This window comes from Protopterus annectens, chromosome 9.part0 (genome assembly GCF_019279795.1).
Source record: "Protopterus annectens isolate FY-2018-M chromosome 9.part0, PAN1.0, whole genome shotgun sequence".
NCBI lineage: Eukaryota > Metazoa > Chordata > Ceratodontiformes > Protopteridae > Protopterus > Protopterus annectens.
This window is the reverse complement of record NC_056743.1, coordinates 258881422-258909244: the sequence shown is the minus strand read 5'-3', so window position 1 is coordinate 258909244 and position 27823 is coordinate 258881422. Positions and strand designations below refer to the sequence as shown.

At 45.0% G+C, this 27823-nt stretch overlaps 1 protein-coding gene across 1 annotated transcript in view; it reads right to left on the bottom strand.

The window, feature by feature from the left end:
* The window catches only part of NAT10 (N-acetyltransferase 10), a 1889152-nt gene that overhangs the window by 1117035 nt on the left and 744294 nt on the right, over positions 1-27823 (bottom strand). The window lies entirely within an intron of this gene.

Sequence of the window (27823 nt, the reverse complement as noted above, 5' to 3'; positions counted from 1 at the left end):
GCCACTTGTAACCTGTTTAGAGTCGGACCTACAGCCTGTAACTCTCACCGTGAGGGTTCTATCCGTGACCCAACTGGCAACCCATCTTGTGATGTAGGGGTTTATGTTCAGGTTGGTGAGCTTGTCTATAATACCATGAGATAGAGGAGGAATATGTCGCCCTCGCTAGGGGGCTGTGTGTCCTGGTATAAAACTGTGGAAAATGTCTGTTCAGAGGGGAGGCAAACAGATCTATCTGTGGCGTACCCCATCTGTGGACCATGCCCAGAAACACATCCCTGTATGGCATCCATTCATGGGATTGTGACATGGACCTGCTCAAGGTGTCTGCCTGAGTGTTCTGAGCAGAGGGAATGCAGATCACCTGCAGTGACTCCATGCCAGACCACCAATTCACAGGCCTGGAGTGCAAGTCTGTATAGCAAGTATGACCTTACACCGCCCCCCTTTTGTTCGCATACCAAAGAATGGTAGTCTTGTCTGTGAACAACTTCAGGGGGCTTTGCTTCAGAATGTTTTGGAAGGCCCTAAGTGCAATGATGAGGGCCCGTCATCTCTTTGATGTTGATGCGCTTCCGCTTGAAGGGGTGTGTCCATGTGCCTTGCGCGTTCAAGCTACCCATAGCAGCTCCCCAAGCAAGGTCCAAAGCATCTGTGTACATTTCCTGGACTGGAGTAAGGGGTTGAAAGGGAAGTCCTGGGCTCAGAGAGACTTGATCCATCCACCAAAGGATTTCCTTCCTTAGGCATGGTAGGAAGGGAACATTGTGGTCCAAGGGGTGGAAGTGTTTGGGTACACATGGATCTCAGGTACCACTTAAGTTTCCTCAAGTAGAGTCCTGCCAGTGGCAACATGGAGATAGTAGAGGCCATATACCCTAGGAGTCTGAGATAGTGTCTTGCTGTCACTGCAAGGGCGTGGAGGACAGACAGTAAGTATTCCTTCAGGCTTTCCACCTTTTAGGGTGGGAGGAATGCCCTCATAGCATTCGTGCTGATTCTGCACCACAAGAAAATTTGGTCATGGGAGGGGTTTAGGTTGGATTTGGGGAAACAGATGCTGAAACCCAGGGACTGCATAACAGAAATGACTGTCTGGGGATGGTTCTGTAGAGAACTGTAATAATCAAACAGGATACCTCTTAAGAAGGGAGGAATGATCCAAGTCATGAAGTAACCCTTTTCTATGATTGATCAGACCCCCTTGTCTGAGGTAATGCTTTTCCAGAAGGAAAGAGAGTGAGTGTCTCTGGGAAAGGGTTATTGGATCTAGAGAGAGCAGAGGAGGAGGAAAGTAGTCACAGACTGCCTGCCTTGTCCTGAAACAGAGATTTCTGGGTTGAAGTCTGAGTATGCCTGGGTGGTGGCTGCTACTTCCTGGAGCTCTTTTTACCTCTAGCATGAGGAGTGGGAGCAGAATGTTTTCTAATGAATTGTGACTTAGTGGAATAATTTCTGTGGAATTTAGGAACTATTGACACAAACAAATGCTTCAAATCCTGTAATTCTTTCCGTTTCTGTTGACAGGCTTTGAAAAGCTCTGCCACTTTGGCCCCAAATAGTGCAGTATTGTTCTAGGGGGGCATCTAGAAGTTTAGCTCTGAAATCATTAGGTAGGGGATGCAGCCTCAGCCAAGATTACCTTCTGAGCACGGAGGCAGAAGCTGCAGATCTGGCCAAGGCCTCTGCAGCATCATAACTGCATCTGACCGAGTGCCTTGTCACTTATGAGGACAAGGAGATCAGACTAGAGATTTGAGACTTTGTGGGCAAATCTGGGAGATCAGCCAAGAGTTTTGAAACCAGAGTCAAAAGGACCAAGGAATACATAGACATCCAAGTCTGGCAGTTGACGTGGCAGAGGTGTATATACCTTTTTACCAATGCGCAGCATAGTTTTACTTTCCTCATCAGTGGGAAGAACAGAGGTACAGTGTAGTAGTCTGGAGGGTTTGTCTGCATAGACCGAAACAGTACCAGGGTCTGCAACAGGGCATTTTATCAAAAACGTAGTCCCTTCTGGGACCGTATAAAATCTATCAGGCCTTCTAGGAGCAGGGGGGTTAAGATTCAGAATTTTTAGAAGCTGCACTGAATGCATCTAAAAAAGCTGGTAGGACTGGTGGAATGGTAAAAGGTGATTGGGGTATCCATTTGCAATAGTTTATAGTACTTCTTTTGGACTTCAGTCACTGCAGTGGGTCCCGTTTGAAAAAGATCTCTCATCCTACAGATGAGTACTCCTGAGGTAAGGTCCTCTCCAGGGGAATCTGCCTCAGCAGAGTCTTCCTCTGGGAAGGCATATCCTAGAGGAGATGGCATTTGGGAAGCATAATGGGATTGGGAGGGTGGCTTAATGGCTAAGGTGTTTGCCTTACAAACACAAGGCACAGGGTTTGAGTCTCATAAGGGATAACTGGCTAGGCTTAAAATGGCTCGCAGGGGCAGTTAGCCGAGTACTAAACTATGAACCTATGAACCTAAGAAAGGGAGTCCTCTGAAGAGGAATCTGAAGTCTTCAGCTTTAATTGAAAGAGGTTCTGCAGTCTGAGGCCTAGAACTGATGACACAAGAGGGGCAACCGGAGGAGAAGCAGCCATGGAAGGCCTGAGGGCCATGAAGGCATTGAATAAACCCGTAGAGAAAAGCTTGCCAATTAAGCAAGCTTTCAGAAGGTGGAGATTTACATTTAGATTTTTTGTTTCCTTTTTAATGAAGAAACAGGCCTGGAAGGCATAGTCCCTAACGAGGGTCTACATTCAGACAGCGTTGTAACAGCAGAAGGGCCAGTCTGGACGTCCGCAGCAAGCCAAGGTTCCCCCTTGTCATCTGCGTACGACGTCTGCATAACCTCCACAGACATGCTTTCAGCCCTTGGTTCTGTGGCCTCCAGAATGGTACCCACTATACCAGAGTCGGCTGGCTTTGTATATTACTCCAGGCATATGTCGGCCACATGGGGAAAGTCGGTAAAGGAGGTGCAGCAATAGGCTCGGGCCTGGTAACTTTGGCCTTCTTTTTCAGTGGCTTGACAGTCTGACTGGACAGCCCTTCCATCGCAACAGCAAGACGTTTGAGGCATTGGTTTTCCAAACAGATATTAAGGGCAAGCAGATGGCTGCAGAGTGTCTTTGGAACAAAGGCCCAACAAATCATGCAGGATTTATAGTTGTGGTTGGGCCCTAAGCAGAACAAGCACAGGTCGTGGGCATCCTCTTGGAGGATCTGACGTCCGCAAAGTACAGTTGTGTACACTTACCATATATGTAGATGTTTGAGTGTATTCACTGTTGCAGTCATCACCTGTGGGTTATGCCTGCTGTAGTAGCCCTCGGCCGGCCCGAATACCAGAGTCAATGTTTTTCTTCATCGGCTGCTGTCGGGTCATCAGTGCTATAAAGGAAGGCAGCAGATGCCATTACATCAGTTTTTCTTGCCCTAACCTATCAGAGGCCCCAGTAAATATGGTAAATTGGTTCTGGTGGCTAAAAGCCACCGTTAGCAACTTATGTCTCCCTAAAGAAAGAAGATAAAAGGGGGAAAGAGGGTGGGAAACCAAGACTGAAACAGTGAATACACTTGAACATCTACCTTTATGGTAAGTGTACACAACTGTACTAAGTTCTTCGTGTTTCACTGTTGAAGTCATCACCTGTAGGAGGATTCCCAAAGCTGAGGAAAGGGGTGGTAAGATTACCAAAAGACCTAGAACAGGTCAGCATGCCCTGCAGAACTGCAGAGGCAAACCCTGCCCTAGCCTTAGGAAATAAAGGTAGGTGGTAATGCTTGGTAAAGGTATGGACAGAAATACAGGTGGCAGCTTCTAGGATGTCCCTAGTGGGAACTCCTCTGAGGAATGCTGTGGAAGTGGAGGCTGCCCTAGTGGAATGGGTTTGAACAGACTTGGGGGGGGGGGGGTCCCATGCAATGTGATATCCATTTGGAAATGGTTTGTTTGGAAATGGGCTTCCCCTCTGTTCCTTGAGCAAAGCTCACAAGTAGCTGTTTTCTTGAAGGGTTTAGTACGGTCCAGACAGTATCTGAACTATCTATGGTTCCCTACCAGAAGAGGGAAAGCTGAAAATAGACAACGCTCTTCTGTTGAACTGTAAAGTTCGAAGGCTGAGAATGTCGAAGTCACGGAACAGCAATTTTTTTCCCAGGGAAAAAATCGCTGGGCTGTTTTCAGGACTTTGGTCTTTTCTCCACTGTGGTGCAATCTTAGAGTTGGGTATGTTTAAGTTGGGGGCACGGCTCCCCACTTTATTTTGTTTGTATTTTTTTTTACTTTTTGGAGCAGTGAATTTTTCCCTGCGAAAAACTTCGCTGATCCATGACTTTTTTTGCTTTCGAACTTTATAGCTCGACAGAATAACATTTGTTAATTTTAGCATTCACTGTTCTGATAAAGACTCATCTGTGCACGTCTAGTGAGTGCAGAATTCTTTCCCACTTATTTTGAAGGTTAGGAAAGAAAGTAGGTAGATGTATGGCCTGGTTGAGAGTTGCATTAGATACCACCTTGGGCATAAAGGAGGGATTAGTCCTCAGGGAGACCCTGTATGCATGGCAGATAATGTGCTCAATGGCCATCAGTCCCTTTAGTTCTGAATCCCCTCTGGCTGAGGTGATAGCTACAAGAAAAGCAGTCTTCCAGGAGAGGTGTCTTGGTTCTACTGAAGCAGCAGGCTCAAAGAGTGGTAACATAATTCAGATCCCAGGCTGGAGTGGATGGCATTCTGGGAGGTCTGATATTAGAAGCCTCTCTGAGGAATTGTTTAATCAGAGGATGAGAGAACAGGGGCTGTTTTGCATCAAAATGAGCTGAAATGGCTGAGTCATGGATTTTAATAGAGGAGAAGGAGAGCGGACTATTAAGTAGTTCCACTAGGCAGTCCAGGATAACAGGGATGGAAGGTTGTGAAGTACTGTCCCCTCTGGAATGGCTCCATGATCAGAATCTTTTTCATTTTCCTGCAAAAGATTTTCTGGTGCTGGGCCTTCTGCCTCTATGATAATGTCTAGGACCGGTTTGCTTAACAGCGGCCCCTTGTTTGCCTTGAGAGTATTAGCTATGCTGATAGTTTGAGAGTCTGTAAATCTGGGTGCAGCACCCCCCCCACACACACACACACCTGAGTCGAGGTTTGAGATCAGGGGAAGCTGTAAGGTCAGGCTGCGCAGTAAGGAGTACCAATGTCGTCTGGGCCAATCTGGAGCAATGAAGATGGCCTTTGGTCTCTCCTCCCTTATTTTGATCAGTACAACTTGGAAATAAGAAGCAGAGGTGGGAATGCGTACACAAAGAGGCTGCACCAGGGGAAGGTCAAGGCACCCACCTTCCACTCTAGGTGGTGGTACTCCCTGGTACAGAATGTTTTTTAGCTGATGGTTGAGATGCGAAGCAAAGAGATCCACCTCTGGGATCCTCCACTCCTGAATGATTTGTAAATAGATTTTTCTATGGAGCTGCCATTCGTGGGGGCCCAATAAGTTTCTGCTTAAGTGGTCAGCCAGGGTGTTACTGATCCCTGGCAAGTACTGGGCTATCAGTTGTATTCCCATGGAAGAGGCTGTCAGCCAGAGGTTCATGGCTAGCCTGCACAGGAGGGCAAGATTGGGTCCCTCCCGGTTTGTTGATGTACCACATTACTGTGCTGACACCAAAGGTTCTTTAAATACCACTGAAGTTTTCTCATGTGAAGCCTGGCCAGAGGAATTGGAAGGATGCAAGATGCCATGTACCTCAAGGCTTGCAGGAACTTCCTTGCAGTGAGGCGACGTCTGGAAGCCAGCTGGGTAAAGCAGAGAGACAGGAAGCTCTGCTTTTCTGGGGGCAGGAAGGCTATTTGGGATGCTGTGTCCAGCAGTGCTCCCAAGAGAATGATCTTCCTGGAAGGTGACTGCTTTGATTTCCTCTCGTTGATGGTGAACCCTAAGGAGGTTAGGAGGGTTTTGACAAAGAGGAGGCCTTGGAGCAGCTGTTCTTTGCACTCTGCCTGAATGATGCAGTCGTCCAGATAAGGGTAAAACTGTACAGTTCTCTGTCTGCAAAATGCTATGGCTGGGGCTAAGCATTTGTTGAATACCCTGGGAGCAGTAGATAAGCCAAAGGGTAGTGCAGAGAAAATGTTGCGAGCCTGCTCTGAAACACAGTAATTTCCTGCAGAAGTCCCTTATGGAGATGTGGAGGTAGGCATCTTTTAGGTCTAGGGTCACTAACCAGGCATTTTTTGTCAGCATAGACAGCAGCTGCTGCAAAGCCAGCATTTTGAATTTGGGGACCACCAGGGAGGTGTTCAGATGGCTAGACCCAGGATGAGGCGCCAACTGCCCTGTTTTCTGGGAGTAAGGAATAGTCGAATAAAATCCTTTGCCTGTTTGGTCTGAGGGAACAGGCTCTACTGCCCCTTGTGATATGAGAGTTTGGACTTATTTCAATGCCTCTGCCCATTGATTTGGAGGCAAGTCTGGGTACACTCCTGGAATTTGGAGTTCGTTGAAAAAGAATTTGTATCCCTAAAAAGATAATCTTTAAGACCCATTGGGTCCTTTGAAACAGAGAGCCAATTTTCTTTGCAGAGGGAGAGCCTTCCTCCTAGCTTTTGGTGAGTGACAAGAAGGCAGAGGCGGGAGAGGGAGTCACAGAGTTTTTGCCATAGAGGGATTGTTTAGAACTCCCTGCCTTTGGGGTAGAAGCAGTCCACTGTTTGGTTCTCTGGTCTCTCTGGGATAGGGGCCTGGGAGGCCTGTCCCTGCAGGCCTTACTTTGCCCCTGTCTGCTAGCTGCACGAAAGGACCAATGCTTAGAAGGAAAATTCCTGCTGAACCTCGGAGGTTGTACCTGAAAGAAATATTTTACTGTTTGCATAGATTTTGCTCACCGTCCATCTTTTTAAGCACCTCTTCTGCTTTTACTCCAAACAAGCGGTCCTTATCCAAGGGTGCATTAATTAATTTAGACTTGACACGATCAGGGACAGGTTGTTCTCTCAATCATGCATGCCTCCTAATGACCGATCCTGACACTGCTGCCCTGCTTGAGGATTCTAGGGCATCATATCCATAGTGTAATGAGTGCTTGGCCACTTGACAAGTAGAGTGCAGTAAATCTGCTAACTCTTTCGAATTGGAGCATTCAGGAAAGGTTGAAATCCTTTGCTTTAATAGTTCCGAAGTGCGTTGTTGACATTTGGAACTGACAGTTGACTGCTCTGACAGCTAAGGTTGCAGAGGTGTATACTTTTTTACCCCATCTGTCTAGAGCTCTGGAATCCTTGTCAGAAGGAATAGGATTCTTAGCAGAACTAGCCTTAGCTCCTTTAGGTCCCTGTGTAATAACCTCCGGGTCTGCAGCAGGGTTTCTGTAAAGGTATTTGTGAGAATCCGGTACCCTGTAATACCAGTCAGGTTTACGGGGAGCAGGAGTTAGGGCATCAGGGGCTAAGCTGGATGCACGGAAATCATCATCCACTACCTCTAAGATAGGGGAGATGGCCAAGTGTCTGTGGTGGGACAAGTCTAGAAACTCTTAGTCTTTTCTTACACCGAGGGAAGTCCTGGGATTCCCAGTGAAAATGTTCCCTGAGGGTGTGAAGGGTTTCCCCAAACGAAAAGGTCTTCTAGTGGGGAGGCAGAAGGAATGGATCCTCTGCATCTGAATTCTCATAAGCAGTGAAAGGCTGTTGTTCCTCTTCAAAATATGAATAATCAGATGTCTCAGAATCTTGTTCTGTCAGTATTTCAGGAGAAGAGTGTCTTTTCCTTTTAGAAGTTGTGGCCTGACTGCCCCTGATAAGGGAAACAAGATCTTCTGCCATTTTAGCTTGGGGAGGTGGGGCAGGAGTAAGATGGTGGCTAGAGGTAGAATATCTAGGAGTGGCCTGGCTTCTAGGCCTAAGAGTATCCATTGGTCTGACAGAAACGGTAGTCTGATGAGAAGACGTCATTTTTTGTCTAGAATCAACAGTGCGAAAGGCCTCCTTGGAAGCCAGTGCCTGCATCGCGGCTCTGGACCCAACCAAGGCAGACACAACCAAAGGCTCGGAAGACGAAGAAGGCTTCTGCAGCATTCCGGACTCTGAAATGGTCTCAGTAGAGGCCTGCGCAGATTCCTTATCAGGCATCAGGGGCTGTGCAAGCGCCTCACTGAATTCCAGAGAACTGACGACCTGCTTAGCGATAAGAGTCGTCGGACGGCTTAGCCTTGTGTGGTCTGTCTCTAGCTTTATCTCTACGTTTTTCCGGAATGTCCACAGATTGTTGGCTGACTGGCACCATTTTGGATTGCGAGGACAGAAGACAAAAATACCTGTCTACAATAAGAGCTCTACAATGAATGGTTCTCACGTTAAATGGGCACAGAACCGGCAACAAGGGACATCGTGGTCTGGGCCTAAACAAGTGACGCAGTATGAATGGAAGTCTCAGTGTGGGATCTGCTTTCCACAGGCGAGACAATTGTTAACTTTTTCGGACATCAGTTAGTGCAAGAAAAAAGGATCCCCAATGGGGTACTTGGCTTTAGATGTTTTCAGCTGTAATTCAAACTCTGGTAGCAACCAACTGGCACACTTGCGAACTGCTTCTGCTACGGGCTCTACAGCAAGAAAGACTGATGTAATGGTGTCGGCTGCTTTCCTTTATCGCACTGACAACCTGACGTCAGACAGCAAGTGACAGCAGCTGAAGCAGAAAAACATGGACTCTGGTATCCGGGCTGCCTGAGGGCTACCACAGCAGGGATAACCCGCAGGTGATGACTGCAACAGTGAAACACGAAGAAAATCTACACTTTCCTTTCCTGGATTACTTGAACCTGAGCAGGCATGCAATGACCAAAACAAGAGCAAGAAAAAAGGCCCAAACGGGGTACTTATCTTAAAATCACAGGATCCGACGACAGAAATGGCAGGATGAGCTGTAGTTCTGAGGAAGGTACATGCGGGCGTCACTTTTATGGCCCACGCACACTGCAGCCAATGTCAGATGTCCCACATATCTTGCCGTGACTAAAGCTTCTGTATACTGGACAAACGTTCAGGTCACTAGGCGGAGGCTAACCCAAAGGTTATGAACACTGCAACAGAAGACTAGAAGGGCATCATGTATTCACCTCTGTCTGTAAAATTTGGAAAAACACTTCACTCCAATGCCCGAGATCTGACAGGAATGCTTCAGCTCCTTGAGTCGTCCCGTTCCAACCACTCGAAGCCGGTACACTCAAAGGAGGCCTCGGAGGCGAAGATATTATGATGTTCAGATCCAACAGAGCCGAGATAGGTGGTGTAGTGCTAGTGAGGGCTTTCTGACCCAAAGGGGTAGAAGCCAGAACAACTTCCATCTGAATCTATGCTGAGAGAAACTTCCTCATCATTCTAATCGCATTGGTTTCAGTCAGGCTTCTGAAAATGTGAGACGAGGAGGCCACAGAAGGGGACCCAGAATACCTGCAAGATTCAAGGAATGATGATGGGACCCAAGAGGGTACACAATCTATGGAAAAAGGGTATCTGCTCCGAGGTAATGGCTTTGGATCTGACAGTAAAGACTCCATGGAAGCCAATCAGGTGTTTGACACTGGCTTAGGGGAAGGAGCATGTTGCAGATCCGATTTCTGTCTCCTGCATGAAGGCTCCACCACTGGATCCAAGGAAGGGGTGGAAGAGATGGACTGATTTGAAGGCCTTTCTAAATGTTCCTTCAAAGTCGATTTGGAGAGTGTATCCCCAGAAAGAGCCTCTGAGAAAGTAGAAGGAAGCAAACACTTTAAAATGAGTTTGTTTTTGCAGTCTACTATGACCCAAGGATTAAATGCCTTACAAATATCACAGTCCTTTTGAAGGTATTCAAGGTCTAGACAATAAACACACTGGGTGTGCACATCAGAAAGAGGCAAGTTATGACTGCACTTCTGTCACTTTTTAATACCAGATGTTTTTTCTGACTTTTTTTTTTTTAAGGAAATAAGGAAGAAATACACTAACAGTGTAAAACGGGATAGAAGTAAAGATTTACCAATAATGGTATCAAAGAATTACATTAGCAAGTAAATAAGAAGGTAAATAAAGTAAGCAATATAAAAAGTAATTAAAGCATTAAGGTAATAGTCCTCTCCAAAAAAATTATCTCAGTCGTTGAACAAACTAAGAGTGAGAGCTCACAGTGACTATGTCCATACACGAAAGTGGCAAACAAGATTTGTGGTATGCTAGGGGTAGAGCATTATAGGTAAGGGATGACAGTTTTCTAGTGACCACAAGCTGTAACAAATGTCCGAGTCGGATCCGAGGGTCAGATCCCAATCCAATTGTTGAGGAATGAATGAAAATTGACATCAAATCAGATAATCACATAGCTGCTTCCAGCATGGCTTGGGTACTAAACCCCCTTTAAGGGAGGCAAAAGATGTGGCTGTGCCACTGCTACTATGATCCTTGAGTTTGTTTGCCCATGTACGCATTGGGAGGAGTAATAAAACTGCACACACTGTCCTAGCAATTTTGATATAGTCCAAAACAAACCGTTTAAAAGCCAGCTCTTCTCTTTCTCTGTTACAATGCAGACAACCAACTGATTAAATTTCCTAATGCCCTTTATCTTGTGGAAAGTCTCTTAACTGTCTTGGCAGATCCAAAGAATACATTTTATTTTCTGTTGTAGAGGAGAAAACCAGTGACTCAATAGTCTGGTTCAGGAAGAACTCTTGTCCGATATCACCATGAAGGGCAGATTTGTTCTTAGGCTTACTCTAGCTATATTTAATACCAAAAAGTATTCCTTCCACATTAAAGTTTAAAGATCTAACGCTCTCCTGCCTAAAATGATGGCTACAACAGACACAACATGTTTCTATGTCAAAATGTGTGTGGAGTCATTGACTCAATGAGATTGGTAAGTTTTTCCAAGAAAAATTAGCTCTCAGGGAGGTGCTATTCTTTTCTGTTGTGGTCTTGAATGTAGCACCCCTGTAAAATTGTTTCCCATGGACATCTTCTTGAAAAGGGAGAAAGTATAGTTCTGTAAGCAAGCTTATCAGAACACTAGATATTCAAATGACCACTGCTGAAGTAGCCTTAGCAATACAGACTATATCTACCAAGGATAGACATGAAGAACTTCTAATGTTTCAGGGAGCCTTCCATGTGCACAAACCATTAACCAGCACAAGGTGAGCAGACTAAGAAGTCAAGTTTGGGTGCCAAGTCCTTTAGAGCTTTCATTCCTACAGACCCTGGAATGCTAATGCCATAACAACAATAATGCTAGAAAAACAAATGGCCACACCCTAGTATACAAAGCATACAAAAAGATGGGGATGGATGGAGTTTGGGGTTACTGCAGCACTTTATTACTGGAACATCTACTGAAGTTTACTTGCACAACTGTAATATATCTTCTTCATATGGATCACTGCCTGGTGTAGCCTTAGCTAAATGAGTGGATTACCATAGCTTATCCTGCCTGGGAAGAGGAAGGAAGAGGGTGCAAGAGCGCCAGGACAATAATCCTAGCAAAGACCGTTTTAGAGATGGAGAAGAAATATAGCTTGCAATGCTCTGCAAAGTTATGTACAAGGGAACAAGCTTCTAGAATCCAACCCATTCCAAAAGGCCATAGATGAAACTGAGGTACTGGTAGAATGAACCTTGACTCTACTTTGAATAGTTTTGTTGTGGTGGGTGTAACAAAATGTAGCAGCTTATGGACAACCACTTGGAAATAGTCTGCATTGACACGGGTTGTCTTTCCTTCTTACATTCATAAGAAATGAACAAATGTTCAGAGTTCCTGAAAGTTTTTTCTGTCAAGACAATATCAAAGTTCTCTGTGGATAATAAAGATATGGAGCATCCTTTCTCATTTGCAGGTTTTAAAAAGAAGAGAGAAATAAATAGCTTGGCTCAAGGTAAATGCAGATGCAACTTCAGACATAAAAGGATTAATTCTTAAGGAAAACATACATTGTGGAAAGTGAGATGATGCTAACCCACAGTAAGAGCTTGCTACTCAAAACACTTACCGCAGAGCTCATGGCAATTAATAAAACTGTTGCCCATGTTAAGAACCTCAAGTCAGCCTGAAAAGGTAGCACAAATGAAACAGGGGTTAGTTCTAACACAAAATGATGCCAAGGAGGTGCCAACATGCTTTTCTATAAGGCTTCATATGTAACACTCTTCCAAAAACATTTTTACACGAGAATGCTCTGAAAGACAAGAATCCACGGACAGATGTGCTAAAATGGCCAACAAATGAGCTTTGGTTGAGCAGTAAGACCAGCAGATGACAGTAACACACACAAATCACACAGGAAGAGAGACACTAGCCCCAAATGGGAGTCGTTTCTTTATGGCACCAACTAGAAAACATTTTCTGTTTACTACTATACGATATTCTATTAGCAGTTTTTCTTCCTTCCTTTAATACCTGTGTGTAAAGCCAGTCTGTTAGGAAGCTTGAGGTAACTGCCCCTGGCCATTTCCAAAAGAAGAAATCTCCAGTCTTTCCTGAAGCCAGAAGTGAGGCACCACAATGATCTTTTGGAAGTCTTTCTGAATCTTCAGAATGACCAATGAAACATTAGTGGAAAGTGTAGGAAAGCATACAGGAAAATTCCTGTCCACGGAAAAGACAGGAAAAGTGAGAGGCCTGAATTCTGAGAAATTTGGTATTGACACCAAAAAAATTACCTTCTCACAAACCCCGAAACAAATCTGAAATGTTAGGGGCTGCTGATGTTGGAACCATATGGATTTGGGTCTATATTGTAAAGTTGAACGCTTAGCTCATCGAATACCTAAACGTCGACCCGTCGTCATCGAACTACATAAACACCTAAGGCCCTAAACTGCGAAATTCAAAAAGACGAATGGTCATACTTGTCCCACCCCACCGCCTGCTACATACTACCTGCGCAAACAAACTAAATAAACCACATACATACACTAACCAAAACCCTACTTCTAACCCTAAACTAAACCCTACTTCTAACCCTACACAATCTTAAATATACAACAATGTATGCACTTAACCAGCACCCTAACCCTAACGTCCGTAACTATTGCACACTTACCTTAAAAAGCTAAACCCAAACAAACTAAATAATCCACACACACACACTTAAAACCCTACTCTAAATCTAAATACATTACCATCTATGCACTTACCTTAACCCGCACCCTATCCCTAAGGTCCGTAACTACTGCACACTTACCTTACGGAGCTATACCACAGAAGGCCAGCCATGACTATTCAACATTTCCGTTTTCGTGGTTCAATGATGACGGGTCGACATTTAAATATTCGATGAGGTAAGCATTCGACTTTACAATACAGACCCTATGGATATTAGGTATCACTGGATTTTTCTTGTGTGACTTCTTGCAATACATACCATGAGAATCATGGATGCCTTGACAGCCATAATACTGACAAATCCCCTCTGAAACAGTAGTCCCAGGGGAAAATTCAGAAACAGATCTATTTACACATTTTTCGTGCGGAAGAGCAGCTCTTTGAACTTGGGTGTCCAATAGATACCCTAGAAAAACAACCCCATGGGAAAAAGCCAAACAAGACTTTTGTAAGTTCTTCTGGAACTCCAGGCTGTGTACTAGATTCCCTACAGAGGTGAGAGTGTTCTGACACACTGAAGGACTGTGCAAAGATAAGCAAACCGCCTAAATAAGGAAAATGTGAAAATCTTGCAGTCTGCAGTAAATGGCAACTACACATTTTGTGAAAACCAAAACCTTTGGAGCAGTGAAGAGACTAAAAGGTAAAGCACAAAACTGATAAAATGATCCAGACAGAGAAAACCTTACACAACTGAAATGTGGATCTATAGCAATGGGATATATATTTTTTTAAATTAAAAGTTATTTACTCCATAACTAAGCATCTGTATTGTCCACTTTCATTCTTCCTCAACCCATGGGTTTGGATCTGATCCTAGGATCCGACTTGGCAACATAATCTGGACTTCGGATACAACTCTCAAGCTCCTCCCCTACCCATAAAGCCTTAGCCCATCCCTGTTACCTCAGTGTTTGTGAGCTAGACAGAGACAGAAATAGTTGACAGATAAAGGAAGGGGTCAAACGTGGAACTGTAGGTTTCAAAACACAGTCCAACAGGTCTCTCCAGAAAAATGAAGGATAGGGGATGGATGAGAAGGAAGTTGACGAAGAATGAAAAAGTACAGTTTTGTACCTACCATAAATGTAGATGTCCGAACTGGATAGCATCTGCAGTCATAACAAGTGGGTTGTCCTGTCGTCAGGCAGCCCTGCAGTCGGCCGGATTCCAAAGTCCGGGTCCGGCTTATGTCGCACTCCACCCGACGTCATCTCTGTTGGTCTTCGGGTATAAAAGCATCAGCCGACGCCATTTTCCTCAGTGTTTCTTGCCCCAGATGCCAGTAGCCCTCTTGCAGGCTAAAATTTGGATAGATGCCAATGTTTCCAAATAGATAGAGGTAAACACAACAATAAGCATATATGTACATATATACAAACAAATACACCATAAAAGACTCCCCCCCAACAGCTAGCTATTAGGAGGGTAAACACCCTAGGAGTACCACAGAGGGAAGGAGGGAGGGTAATCCTGACTGCAGATGCTATCCAGTTAGGACATCTACATTTATGGTAGGTACAAAACTGTACTATGTCCTTCATGGATGCATCTGCAGTCATAACAATGGGTAGAATACCATAGCCAACTAGGGAGCAGGATAAAAGTAGATTATGGTGTGTTTAGGATCCCTCGCAGTACAGCAGTGGCAAACCCTGCTCGGGATCTGGAATATAGAGGCAAATTATAATGCTTGGCAAATGTATGCACGGAGGTCCAAGTAGCCGCCTCAATAATGTCTTTGGTTGCCACTCCTCGTAAGAAGGCTGTGGTAGTGGCTGTTGCCCTTGTAGAATGAGGTCTTATGTTCTGTGGAATTGGTTTTCCATGGAAGGAGTAACAGTATCGTATGCAATTTCCTATCCATTTGGAGATTGTCTGTTTGGAAATAGCTTTTCCTTCCCTTCCTGTTGCATAGGCTACAAAAAGTTGGTCAGTCTTTCTGCTATTTTTGTTCTGTCCAAGTAGTAGCGTAGCTGTCTATGTACATCCAAGGTATGCAGTATTCTTTCCCCTCTGTTTTGTGGGTTGGGAAAGAAGGTAGGTAGGTGGATTGCCTGGTTTAAAGACACTCTGGATACCACCTTGGGCATAAATGTAGGATTAGTCCTCATGGACACTCTATCTTGGTGGAAGATTAGGAAGGGTTGCACTGCCATTAAGGCCTGTAGTTCTGAAACCCTCCTTGCTGAAGTAATTGCCAGTAGGAAAGCAGTTTTCCATGACAGGTGTTGTAGGTCTGCTGTTGCTGCTGGTTCAAAGGGTGATAGTGTCAACTTTTCTAGCACAAAGTTTAAATCCCAGGCTGGTAATGGTGGTTTCCTTGGAGGTTTTACATTCTTGATTCCTCTTGAGGAACTGCCTGAGCAAAGGGTGCGAAAAAACAGGTGGATCAAAGCTGTATTCTGCTGAAATAGCTGATGCATGTATCTTGATGGAGGAGTAGGACAGGCCTGAATGAAGAAGTTCGGCCAGATACTCCAGAATGTTAGGCATATCTATGTTTGACACATCTTTTCCTCTTTCCGTACTCCAAATGACAAACCTTTTCCATTTTCCAGCATAGTTCCTTCTTGTTGAAGGTCTGCGTGCTTCAAGAATAATATCTTTAACTCTTTGGGAAAGTTCTGGATTAGCTGCTGCTATGTGATGTTCCATGCAGTCAGTTGCAGCGTTGTTAGGTTTGGATGTATGATGCTGTAGTTGTTCTGAGTTAACATCAAAGGCAGCAGGGGTATTGGCCACATATTGTTCGCAGACATGCTCTTCAGCAGTGGGTACCAGTGTTGTCTTGGCCAGTTTGGAGCTATCAGGATTATCCTTGGACGTTCTTCCTTGATTTTTAGTAGTACCTTGTGTATCAAAGGAAGAGGTGGGAATGCATATGCTGTTAGGCCTTTCCAGTTGAAGGAGAGTGAGTCCACTTTCCATGCTAGTGGGTGGAATGTCCTTGTGCAGAATTTTTGAGCTGGTGATTGAGAGGTGATGCGAATAGGTCTATCTGTGGCATTCCCCATTTCTTTGAGATGGTCTTGAAGATGTCCGGGTGCAGCTTCCATTCGTGGGCATCCGAGTGGTTCTGCTTAATATGTCTGCTAGAGTATTGTCTTTCCCGGTACAAATATTGCCTGTAACTGAATGTTGTAGCTGAGTGCCAGGGTCCACAGCTCCAAGGTCATTCTGCATAGGGGTATGAATGAGTGCCTCCCTGTTTGTTGATGTACCACATGACTGTGGTGTTGTCTGTCCTTATCATCAACTGGCCCTCTTTGAGAAATGGTTTGAACTTTTGGATTGCCAGTTTTACTGCCAGCATTTCTTTTAGATTGATGTGCAGGTGAAGTTGATCCTGTGTCCACAATCCTTGCACGCATTTGTCCAGCATGTGGGCCCCCATCCTAGGTCTGAAGCGTCTGTTGTGATGGTCTGGCTTGGTTGACATCTGCGAAAGGGTAGGCCTGGGTTTGACTGGCATGCCTGAGCCCACCATAGGAACTCCTGTTTTAAGCATGGAATTAGTGGGATTTCTGTTTCTAGACTGTGTCTGTGTTGGGACCATAAATTCTTTAGGTACCACTGTAGTTTCCTCATATGTAGTCTGGCAAATGGGACCAAGATTATGCATGATGCCATGAAGCCCAAGGCCTGCAGAACTTTTCTTGCTGTTAACTTGTTCAGTTTTGTTAGTGCCAAGAAGTAAAGAGGAAGTTCTTTTGTTTTTCTGTAGTCAGGAATGCCATTTGTTGTACTGTGTCCAATTCAGCCCAAGAATGTCCTTGTTTGGGATGGTATCAGCCTTGACTTTTGTAAATTGACTGTGTATCCCAGTCCTTGTAGCAAGTAAATGACCCTTTGTAAATCTGTTGTCAGCTTGCTTTTGTTGTCCCCTTGTAGCAGGCAGTCGTCCAGGTATGGGTAAATTTGAATTCCCTGTAGTCTGCAATGGGCGATTACTGATGCCAGGCATTTTGTGAATACTCTGGTAGTAGATAAGCCAAAGGGCAATGCTGAGAATTGATAGTGCTCTGATCCTGCAAGAAATCTGAGGTATCTTCTGCAGATTGGTCGAATGGGGACGTGCAGGTATGCCTCCTTGAGATCTAGAGTTACCAGCCAAGACTCCTTGCCCAGCATGGGAAGAAGTTGCTGTAGGGTCAGCATTTTGAATTTTGGGACAATGATGTATGTATTTAAGGTGGACAGGTCGAGAATTGGTCTCCAACTTTTTCCCTTTCTTGGAACTAGGAATAGTCTGGAATAGAACCCCTTTCCTTGTTCTGCTGTTGGCACTCTTTCCACAGCTCTCATGTTTGCTAACTCCATTATCTGGCGTAGAGCCTCTGTTTTTTGATTTGGAGGTAGATTTGGCATTCCTCTTTTGACTGGTGAAGTGTGGAAGTGAAACCGGTAACCTTGATCTATGGTTTGTAAAATCCACTTGTCTTTTGTTATGTAGTGCCAGTTCTTTGAAAATAAGGTTAACTTTCCGCCTAGAGGAGCTGCTATTTGTTCCCTGGTAGGCGGATTTAGGATTAAGTCACTGTGGTTGTGCTGATGTAGTGGCAGTGGCTGTGTCTGTGCCTCTGTTGTTACCTTGCCACTGTCGTCCTCTGTAGGCACCTCCTCTGGATTGGTTTCTGCCTCTGGAACGTCTATTCCTGCCCCTTTGAAATTTTGTGGAGTCAGGAAAGGACTAATTTTTGGCAGGCCAGTTCCTGCTAAACCTTGGGGGTTGAACCTGCAAGAAATCTTTAACAGTTTGAACAGATTTTGCCTTTTCTTCCATTTTCTTCATAACCTGCTGGGCAGGTGTACCAAACAAACTTGTCTTGTCCACAGGAGCATCTAGCAACTTAGCTTTAACATGATCCGGTAAAGCTTGTTCCTTTAGCCATGCATGCCTTCTTATCACTGTGCCTGTCATGGCTGATCTAAATGAAGCCTCCAGTGCATCATAGCCACATTTTAAGGAATGGTTGCTAACCTGTTGTATGTTATTTACCATCTCTAATACATATTTCTTATCAAGAGATTCATCAGTGGTTAGTTTTTAGTTAACTGATCAAGCATAAACTCTTGGTATTGTATCATGTGAAACTGACAGTTTAAAGCTCTAGCTGAGAGAGTAGCTGAAGTGTAGACCTTTTTACCCCATCTGTCTAATGACCTTGCTTCCCTTTCAGAAGGAATAGGGTTTTAGCTGTGGTGCTACTGCCTTGGGACCCTGGGATATAGTTTCTGGGTCTGCAAGTGGGGCCTTGTAAAGGTGGTGATGAGTATCTGGCACCCTGTAAAATCTGTCTGGTTTGGCAGGGGCTGGGGGTAACAAATCTGGAGCGGAGCAAACATCATTGAAAGCATCATCCACCACAGAGAGAACAGGAGGTATAGCTAAGGGCCTGTGCTGTGGGAGGTGCAGAAAGGTCCTAAGTCTTTTTCTGGAGTCTGAAAAATCCTGTTGCTGCCATTGGAACTGTTCTCGCATGGCATGCAAGGTTTCCCCAAGGAGAATTCTTCTGGTGGGGAAGCAGCTGGAATGGATTCTTCAGCATCAGAATCTTCAAAATTGGAGAAGGGAGCCTCTGGCTGGTCAGTTATGTCTGATTCATCAGCAGAATCATCAGAAGACACTGGCTCAGGGGGCTCTGCCCTAGGTCTCTTCTCTGGGGGCTAAGAGGCCCTGTCTGGGTGAGATTGAGATCCTCTAATTAAAGAAATTAAATCTTCTGCCAAAGAAAGCATTTGAGAACTAGAAGAGGGCCTGGATGTGGGGGGTTTAACAGGCACTGTTTTAGTAGTCTTGGCTGCTTTAGCCCTGGCGAAGGCCTTAATGGACATGGCTGCTGGAGGCCTAGCAGCACCACGTGCTGGGGTAGAGACATCCAAGGGGATGGTGTCTGATAAGTCAACCACCGTAGTGGGTAAAATTTCTGAGGTCGATTCAAGAGTTGTAGCAGGGGCCTCAGTTGTAAGAATAGGTTCAGCTGTACTTTGATCAGTTTTCGGTTTCGCCGAAAGCGAGACACTCGATTTGCTTTACCGTGGTTTCGGCGAAACCGCGGACCGCGAGTGTCGGTCTTTATCTTTCGTTTTTGGTAGATTGGGTAGTCGGAGGATCCGGCGGCATAATGTCGCAAAATCAGAACCGAAAAACTGTTCTGCAAACTCCGACCGGCGCCTAAGCGTCGGTTGAAAGAGCACAGGCGAACAGGCTGCTACGTCGTGGGCTGGGCCTAAACAAGGCAGACAGTAAGAGTGGAAATCTTTATGAGGTATTTGTTTCCCACAGGTTAAACAATTGTTAACTTTTCTGACATCGGCTGAGGCAAGAAAGAGTCCCCAGCGAGGTACTTAGCTTTAGAAGTCTTCGAAGTAGTATTCGGTAGAAGTAATCTCTGGATCCGACCGACTGGCACTTGCGAACAGCTTCTGCTTGAGCCACGCGGCAAGCAAGACTGGGGCAAATGGCGTCGGCTGATGCTTTTATACCGAAGACCAACAGAGATGGCGTCGGGTGGAGTGCGACATCAGCGAAGCGGACCCGGACTTTGGAATCCGGCCGACTGCAGGGCTGCCTGACGACAGGACAACCCACTTGTTATGACTGCAGATGCATCCATGAAGGACATCTGCCAACACAGATACCTAGCTATGGTGAGTACATAACTTTTAAATCTCATGTCCTTTTCATTCTTCCTCAACCAAAAGGACAGAGTCCTCAACTAATATGATCTTAGGTGGTCCTCATAAAAGGATATTCCAGAATACCCCTGAACCAAAGGAGTCTGTTTCTGAATACAATATCCAGTTTCTAATGAGTAATAAAGGTATGAACACTGGACCATGTGGCTGCTGTGCTATCACCAATATATGTTCTTGACCAAAAAGAGAAGAAACCATGGATCTGGTTAAATGAGCCTTGGATGGTTTGGGTAAGGCCATGCCTTGTTGAGAATAGAGCCAAGAAATTCAATCTGTAATCCATTTGGCTAGAGTGACTTTAGAAACTGAGAACCCCAGTCTTTTTGGTGAAAAGGAAACACAATCTATGTGATTTTCTGATTTGTTCTGTCTTATGAAGAAAATCGTAATTGTCTCTGTACATCAAGGAGATGAAGCATGTACTCTCCTTTACTCAAAAATTTTGGTAAGAAGGCTGGTAAATGAATGACTTCATTAATGTTATTTTCAGAGGCTACTTTAGGTAAAAAGTAAGAGTTTCTCCATAAGGTAACCTTAGCTTTATGGAAGATAATTAAAGGGGTCTTTGAGGAAAGAGCCTGGAGTGCAGATATCCTCTTTGCAGAATTAATGCCTACTAAGACCATTTTCCAAGAAAGATATTTTAGATCAGTTTTAGCTGAAGTTTTAAAAGGTTTTTGAGTTAAACCTTGCTTGAAGCACAATGGTCAGATCCCTGGGAAGTAAAGGGTCCTTTATAAGTGGTCTGAGAAGAAAAATGCCTTTTAGAAATGCCTTGCATAATTTGGAAGAGACCAAGGAATAATCTGTCTCCTGTGTGAAAATTAGATATAGCTGCAAACTGTAGCTTAATGGAAAACAAACTAGCTACTTCTTTAAAAAGAAGTGCCAAATATTCAATTACTGTAGAAACTGGAGCAGAGAAGGGATCAATCTCATTATTCAAGGCCCAAAGGGAGAATCTTTTCCACCTGCTTTTGTAAAAATTTTCTTAGTAGAGTCTTTTTGCGAAGACAAAAGAATGGTTTGTACCAAGGAAGAATGCCTGGGCTATCTAAAGTACAGTTGTGTACACTTACCATAAATGTAGATGTTCGAGTGTATTCACTTGTTGCAGTCATCACATTTGGGTTGACTCCCAAAGATAAGGAAGGGTGGAGGTAGATTAAGAAGCATTAGGACTGGCAATCAGGCCATGTAAGACTGCTATTGCAAATCCAGCTCTGGATTTAGAAAAGATAGGCAAGTGGTAATGCTTGGTGAAAGTGTGTAGAAAGCTCCAGGTTGCAGCTTCCAGATGTACCTGGGAGGGACTCCTCTGAGAAATGCAGTAGAGGTAGATGTAGCCCTAGTGGAATGAGTTTTTATCCCCTGTGGGGGAGGTTTTCCATGGTGTTGGTAGCAGAAATGGATGCAGTACGTTATCCATTTAGATATGGCCTTCCCCTCTGCCCCTGCAGCAAAGCCGACTAGCAGCTGGTCAGATTTTCTGAGAGGCTTAGTCCTGTCCAAACAGAATCTAAGCTGTCTGTGCACGTCTAGAGAATGCAGTATCCTTTCCCCTTTATTCTGAGGATTAGGGAAAAAAGTAGGCAAATTAATGAACTGGTTTAAAGCCACACTAGACACCACCTTGGTAATAAAAGATAGGTTTAGTCCTGAGGGAAACCCTGTCCGCATGGAAGATAACGAAGGGTTCCACTACCATAAGGGCCTGCAGTTCAGACACTCTTCTTGCTTAAGTGATGGCTAGAAGTAAAGCTGTTTTCCATGAAAGGAATTTCAACTCTGCTGTAGCAGCCAGCTCAAGGAAGTGGGGGGGGTTTGAATACAAAGTTAAGGTCCCAGGCTGGAGTGGGAGCTCTCCTGGGGGAGGTCTTAAATTTTTGGCCCCTCTAAGGAACTGTTTTACAAGAGGATGAGAGAAGAAGGGTGGCTCAGTATTATAATGAGCTGAGATGGCAGAGGCATGAATCTTAACTGAAGAGAAGGATAGGCCCTTATGGAGCATTTCTGGTAAGTAATCTAGTATACGAGGTAAGCTGGGCACAATTGTGCCCATCCCTTGTGCCCATCTACTTTTCTGAATAGGATTTTCTAGTACTAGGCCTCCTTGCCTCAAGAATGACATCCAGCACCTGCTTACTGAGAGTTGCTAGAGGTGAGTTCAGGGGATTAGCCAGGCTGCAAGGTTCAGAGTCTGAAGCTGAGGATGCAGAATTTGGCCCCCCTGCTGGGACAGCAGTGAAGGGGTCTGAGACAGGTGCCATGGTTGTAGCACTGTCAGACTGCGTAAAAGAGCACACCAGTGCTGGCGTGGCCAGTCTGGTGCAATCAGGATTGTCCTTGGCTTGTCCTGTTTGATCTTTAGAACCTTCGAGAGGAGAGGTAGAGGGGGAAAGGCATATTCTAAAAGGCTTTCCCAGGAAAAGGACATGGCATTCACCTTCCAAGCTTGGCTGTAGGGAGTTCTGGTGCAGTATTTGTTCAAATGATGGTTGGTCCACCTCTGGTGTCCCCCATCTGTTCCCCAAAAGCTTGAATATTTTGGGTTCCAGTTTCTATTCATGTGGGTCCATGAGAAATCTGTTTAAGAAGTCATCTGCCAGTGAATTTAGTTTGCCTGGCAGGAATTGAGCTTATAGGTGCATTTGGTTGCTCAAAGCTGTGTTCCACAGAGCCATGGCTAGTCCGCAGAGTCCTGGAAGAATAAGGCCTTTGAAGGGTGTCAGAGCATTCTGTACAGCTAATATTTCTTTTTGTTTGATATGCAAGTGCATCTGCTTTGGGTTCCATTTGCCCTGAATGCACTGCCCTGCCATGTGAGCCCCCCATGCATAGTCTGATGCACCTGTTGTTAGGGTTTGGGCGGCAGGGGGTAGAGTGAAAGAGAGTCCCTTGTGGTTGCAGGCCTCTACCCACCAAAGAAACTCTGCCCTTAGACACGGGGGATGATAGGAATTGTTTCCAGGTCCTGAGAATGTTGACACCATAGACTTTTTAGATACCATTGAAATTTCCTCGTATGCAGTCTTGCATATGGAATTAACAGAATGCAAGAGGCCATGAACCCCAGGGCTTGCAGCATTTTTCTTGCAGATAGCTGGGTTTCTGTGGCCAGTAGGTTGAATTAAGTTGTCAAATAATTTTGTTTCTCTGGAGTGAGGAATGCCATCTGGGAAGTTGTGTTCAACTTGCTCCCAGGAATACAATCTGTTGGCAGGGTACTAGGTGTTATTTCTTTTCATTGATGGTGTACCCCAGTGAAGTTAGAAGTCTCTTTACAAATGCCAGGTGCTGTAGTAGCAAGTCCTGTTTTTCCACCTGAATCAGGCAATTGTCCAAGTATGGGTAAATCTGAATACTTCTCTGCCTGCAAAAAGCAATGGCTGGAGCTAGGCACTTTGTGAATACCTGGGCGCAGTAGATAAGCCAAAGGGAAGTGCAGAGAACTGATAGTGCATAGAGCCTGCCCTGAAGCGAAAGTATTTCATGCAAGATTCCCCTATGGGGATGTGCAGGTAAGCTTCTTTTAAGTCCAGGATTGCCAGCCAGGCATCCTTGGCTAGCATAGGAAGCAGCTGTCAGAGAGTTAGCATTTTGAATTTTGGAACCTCCAGAAAGGTGTTGAGAATAGATAAATCCAGTATAGGACACCAGGAGTTTTCTTTTCTGAGAACCAGGAACAGTCTTGAATAAAAGCCTTGTCCCCTTTGTTCTGCTGGGACGGGCTGAATAGCCTTGATGCTGAGGAGAGAAAGTACTTGAATTTGGGCATCCGCCCACTGGTTTGGGGGAGGTCTGGCCATCCACTCTGGGTTGGGAGTGAGTGGAAGTGGAATCTGTATCCTACGGAAACAATGTTTAAAACCCATTTGTCTTGGGTAATGTATTCCCAGTTTTTTGCATGCAGGGCGAGTTTTCCTCCTAAAGGTACAAGTACTTGAGCAAGGCTTGGGGGAGTTGAGGATAAGTCATTGTGCAAGTTTACCATAAGGGGGTGGCTTACTACTCCCTGTTTTGGATGTGGGAGCACCCCACTGCTTAGATCTATGCATAACCTGAGACTGAATTCTTGGGGGTCTGCTGCCCCTAGGTTTGGACTGAGAAAGCCTGGAAGGACTGGAAAGGACCAGTTCTTTGAAGGCCAATGCCTACTTAATCTGGGTGGCTGTACTTGTAAGAAATCTTTTAACAGTTTGCATAGATTTAACTTTCTCCTCCATCCTTTTGAGAACTTATTCTGCTTTATTGCCAAATAGGCACTGCTCTTGGTTTAAGGGTGCATCCAGTAATTTTGCTTTGACATGACCTGGCAAGTTTTGTTCCTTAAGCCAAGCATGCCTTCTAAGAACAGGCCTAGTGACAGCAGCCCTACAAGATGCTTCTAAAGCATCAAAACCACACTGCAAAGTGTGTTTACCAACTTGGTCAGCAGAATGCATTAACTCTTGTAAATCTTTGTGTTCTGCACAGTCAGGAATCAACATAATTTTCTGTTTAATTAGCCCCATAATATGCTGCTGGTACTTTAACATATGAAACTGACAATTTAAAGCCCTGATGGCCAGAGTAGCAGATGTGTATACTTATAGGTTCATAGGTTTATACTAGGCTATCTGCCCTAAGGCATTTATAAGCCTAGCCCAAATTATTGTGGCTTACGCCACCCCTTATATGAAAAAATACTGTGCCCATTAGTTTGTTGTGCCTCTGTCCAGCAGTGACCCAGAGATGATTCCCGGGGTAAACCTACGATCTCCCATCCACAGGTCTAGATTTCTCTTGAACAGAGTCAGCGAGGTGCTCTGCCTCACATGGACCGGGATTTTATTCCACAGCATAGGGAGTCTCTGGTGATAAATCTATCCCTCCAGCACGTCCTATTTATATCCGTGCTAAGGTTTAAGTCTGCTCTAGTGGTTTTGGTGGATTTGGATTTTTGAGGTGGAGCATGTCCATTAATTCGGGTTGGACATGGCCTTGTATGTCAGGCACATGTCACCTCTGAGCAGACGGTATGCGACTGAATAGAGCTGGAGTTTCTTCAATCTGGCAGCATATGACAGATTTTGGAGTCCTTATCCTTTTGGTGAGGAACTTTTGGGGTCTCTCCAATTGCTGCAGATGTCGGGTGAGATACATCCCGAATGGGGCATTGTACTCGATCATTGGTCTGATAAGTGAAGAGTACAGGGGAACAATGACCTCACTAGATCTGGATGTGAATCCTTCATGATCAGGTGGGCAATGTAGAAGGTCTTTCTAACCACTTTAGCAATGTGAGTGTCAAAGAAAGGCCACTGTCAACCTGGGTCCCCAGGTCCCTGATAACCTCTTCTGTGCTTAGTGGATTGCCACCTATATGGTAGCTTGGGGTTACCTTGTTTTTCCCAGGGTATGACTATACATTTTGGCGTTTAACTTCAGGCCATGGCTCTGGCACCAGCTATCTGTTTCCGTGAGTCCCTTCTGAAGGATATCAGTGTCCGATGCACTTTCCACTATGGCCCAGTTTGCAGTCATCTGCAAACTTTGTCAAAAGTCCTCCCATGTTGGCCTGTACTTCTGAGAAGTAGATGCCAAACAATAGGGGCCAAGGACCGAGCCTGTGGGACACCACTTGTGACCGCTTGGAGTCTGACACAGCCAGCAACTCTAACCCTGTGGGTTCTGTCCTTAAGCCAGTTTGCAACCCATCTTGTGACATATGGGTTTACATTTAAGCTGGTAAGTTTTTCTACAATACCAGTGGGGTATTGTGTGAAAGCCTTGCAAGGTCAAGGTAGGCTGTATGGACTGCCTTTCCTCATCAATGGCCTTGGTGACTATTTCAAGAAGTCGACCAAGTTCAAAAGGCATGATCTTCCCTTGACAAAGCCAAACTGGGTCGGGTCCAATGTCTGCAAGTCCCCTATATCTTTGTTTATGAGCTCCATTATGATCCTCTCCATAGCTTTGCAGACTAGACTTGTTAAGCTTATGGGTGTAATTACCAGGGTCCGTGAGGCACCTTTGTGGAGTGGGACCACAGTTGCCACGCCACTCCTTGGCACGTATCCTGTGGTAAGGCTGAGATTAAACAGCTGCCTTATGTGCGGGTTTAATTCCTCATTTAGCTCGTGTAGCACACAGCCGGGACACCATCCGGTCCCATTGATGCTGTGTTTTTAGCTTTAGAGAGAGCAGCTTTCACCTGCATTTGAGATGTCCGGGAGGCTACACTCGGCTGGGATAGTTATCTCTCCTTTAGGGGAGAGGTGAAGTTTGCACTGAACCTGTCTGCCAGTATGTTGGCAATGTCTGTGGGTTCAGTGATTTTTGTATCATTTTGGACTAATTCTGAGCATATCTGTGAGTTTCCACCCAGGTTCCTAACATAGCTGAAAAAGGCCTTATGATTGTCCTTTGAATCCATGGCAATTTTTCTCTCAAAATTGGCCTTAGTTGATTTTATGAGTGCTCGTAATTTTTTACTAATAATGATCAGGGGTGACTTCCTTTTATGGATTTTGTTCTATCATGTAATAGCTTTCTCCTCTTATTGTAAAGTTTGTTAATGGCTGGGGTCCACCAGACTGGGCGTTCCCTTTGTGGAAAGAGTCTTGGTTTTATTTGGGATTGCCTGATCCATGCAGTCCTGGAGGTGTTCATAGAAGGCATTTGTAAGGGCTTCCGCAGCTTGGGTTGTGGTTTCCTCTGACTCAGGGGCCTTGAAGGATACCACACCAGTCTTGAGTAGTGTGAAGTTTGCTTTAGAGAAGTTCTTCACTATGGTCTTTTGTTTGGGGTGGGGCGGGATGTGGATTTCCAGTGAGATTAGTTTATGATCAGATCTCACCAATGAGGATATACTTCGGTGTGGAGCATTTTGTCCCCATGTTTGTGACAATGAGATCTAGTATATTTTCTCCTCTCGTGGGAACAGTGACTAGCTGTTCCATGGCATTTGAATTTATGAACTCCAGGAACGTTGGGCTAGAAAGTTAGGGCTTGAGTAATGTTCCCAGTCTATATTCGGGTAGTTGAAGTCACCCAATATGATGGTGTTTGGAGATACATTTATACCCTCCAGTGTCTTCAGGAAGGCTGTGTGGGGTTCCTGAGTTTGAGAGGGTGGCCTGTAGCATGCTACAATTTGTAGAGCAGTTTGCCTATTGTTAGTTTCACCTGGATGGTTTCCGAAGCTTCATGCGTTGCCACCAACCTGGAGGTGTGAGTATCCTTTATGAATATGGATACACCTCTTTCTTTTGTGGAGTGGTCCGTTTGGGGCGGAAGCATGATATGAGGTAAAACCTAATAGTGCCGGGGTGCTCTCAGGAGCCTTGAACCAGGTTTCAGTTACAGCACAGACATCGATGTTCTCCATACTGAGAAGGGCCTCGAGTGCGTGCATTTTGAGATTTAGACTTCTGGCATTGAGCAGCATTACCCTCAATTTCTTCCCATTTTTGTTTTCTAGGGTGGTAGGTTTAGAATTTGAGCCTTGCCTAAAAAAGGCACTATGGGGGTGGCAAGAGCCTTTCCTACCCCATCTGTCTAAAGCCCTAGAATCCCTGTCAGAAGGGGTAGGATTCCTGGCAGTAGTAGCCTTAATGCCTTTTGGTCCTTGGGAAATGGTCTCTGGATCCGCAGTAGGATTCTTGAAAAGGAATTTGTGAGAGTCAGGTCCTCTACAATACCAGTCAGGTTTCCTGGGAGCTGGAGGCAAAGTATCCTTTAAGGCTAAGGTAAGGCTGGATTCCAAGAAAACATCATCTACAATCTCCAGAACAGGAGGGATAGCTAGAGGCCTGTGCCGAGGCAGGTTTAAAAACTACCAGAGTCTCTTTTTGGATTGAGAGTAGTCCTGCCTTTCCCAGTGGAAATGCACCCTAAGGGTATGCGGGGTTTCACCAAAAGAAAAATCTTCTGGAGGGGAAAGCAGAGGGAATGGAATCCTCTGCATCAGAATCCTCATAGGTAGATAAGTGTATGTCCT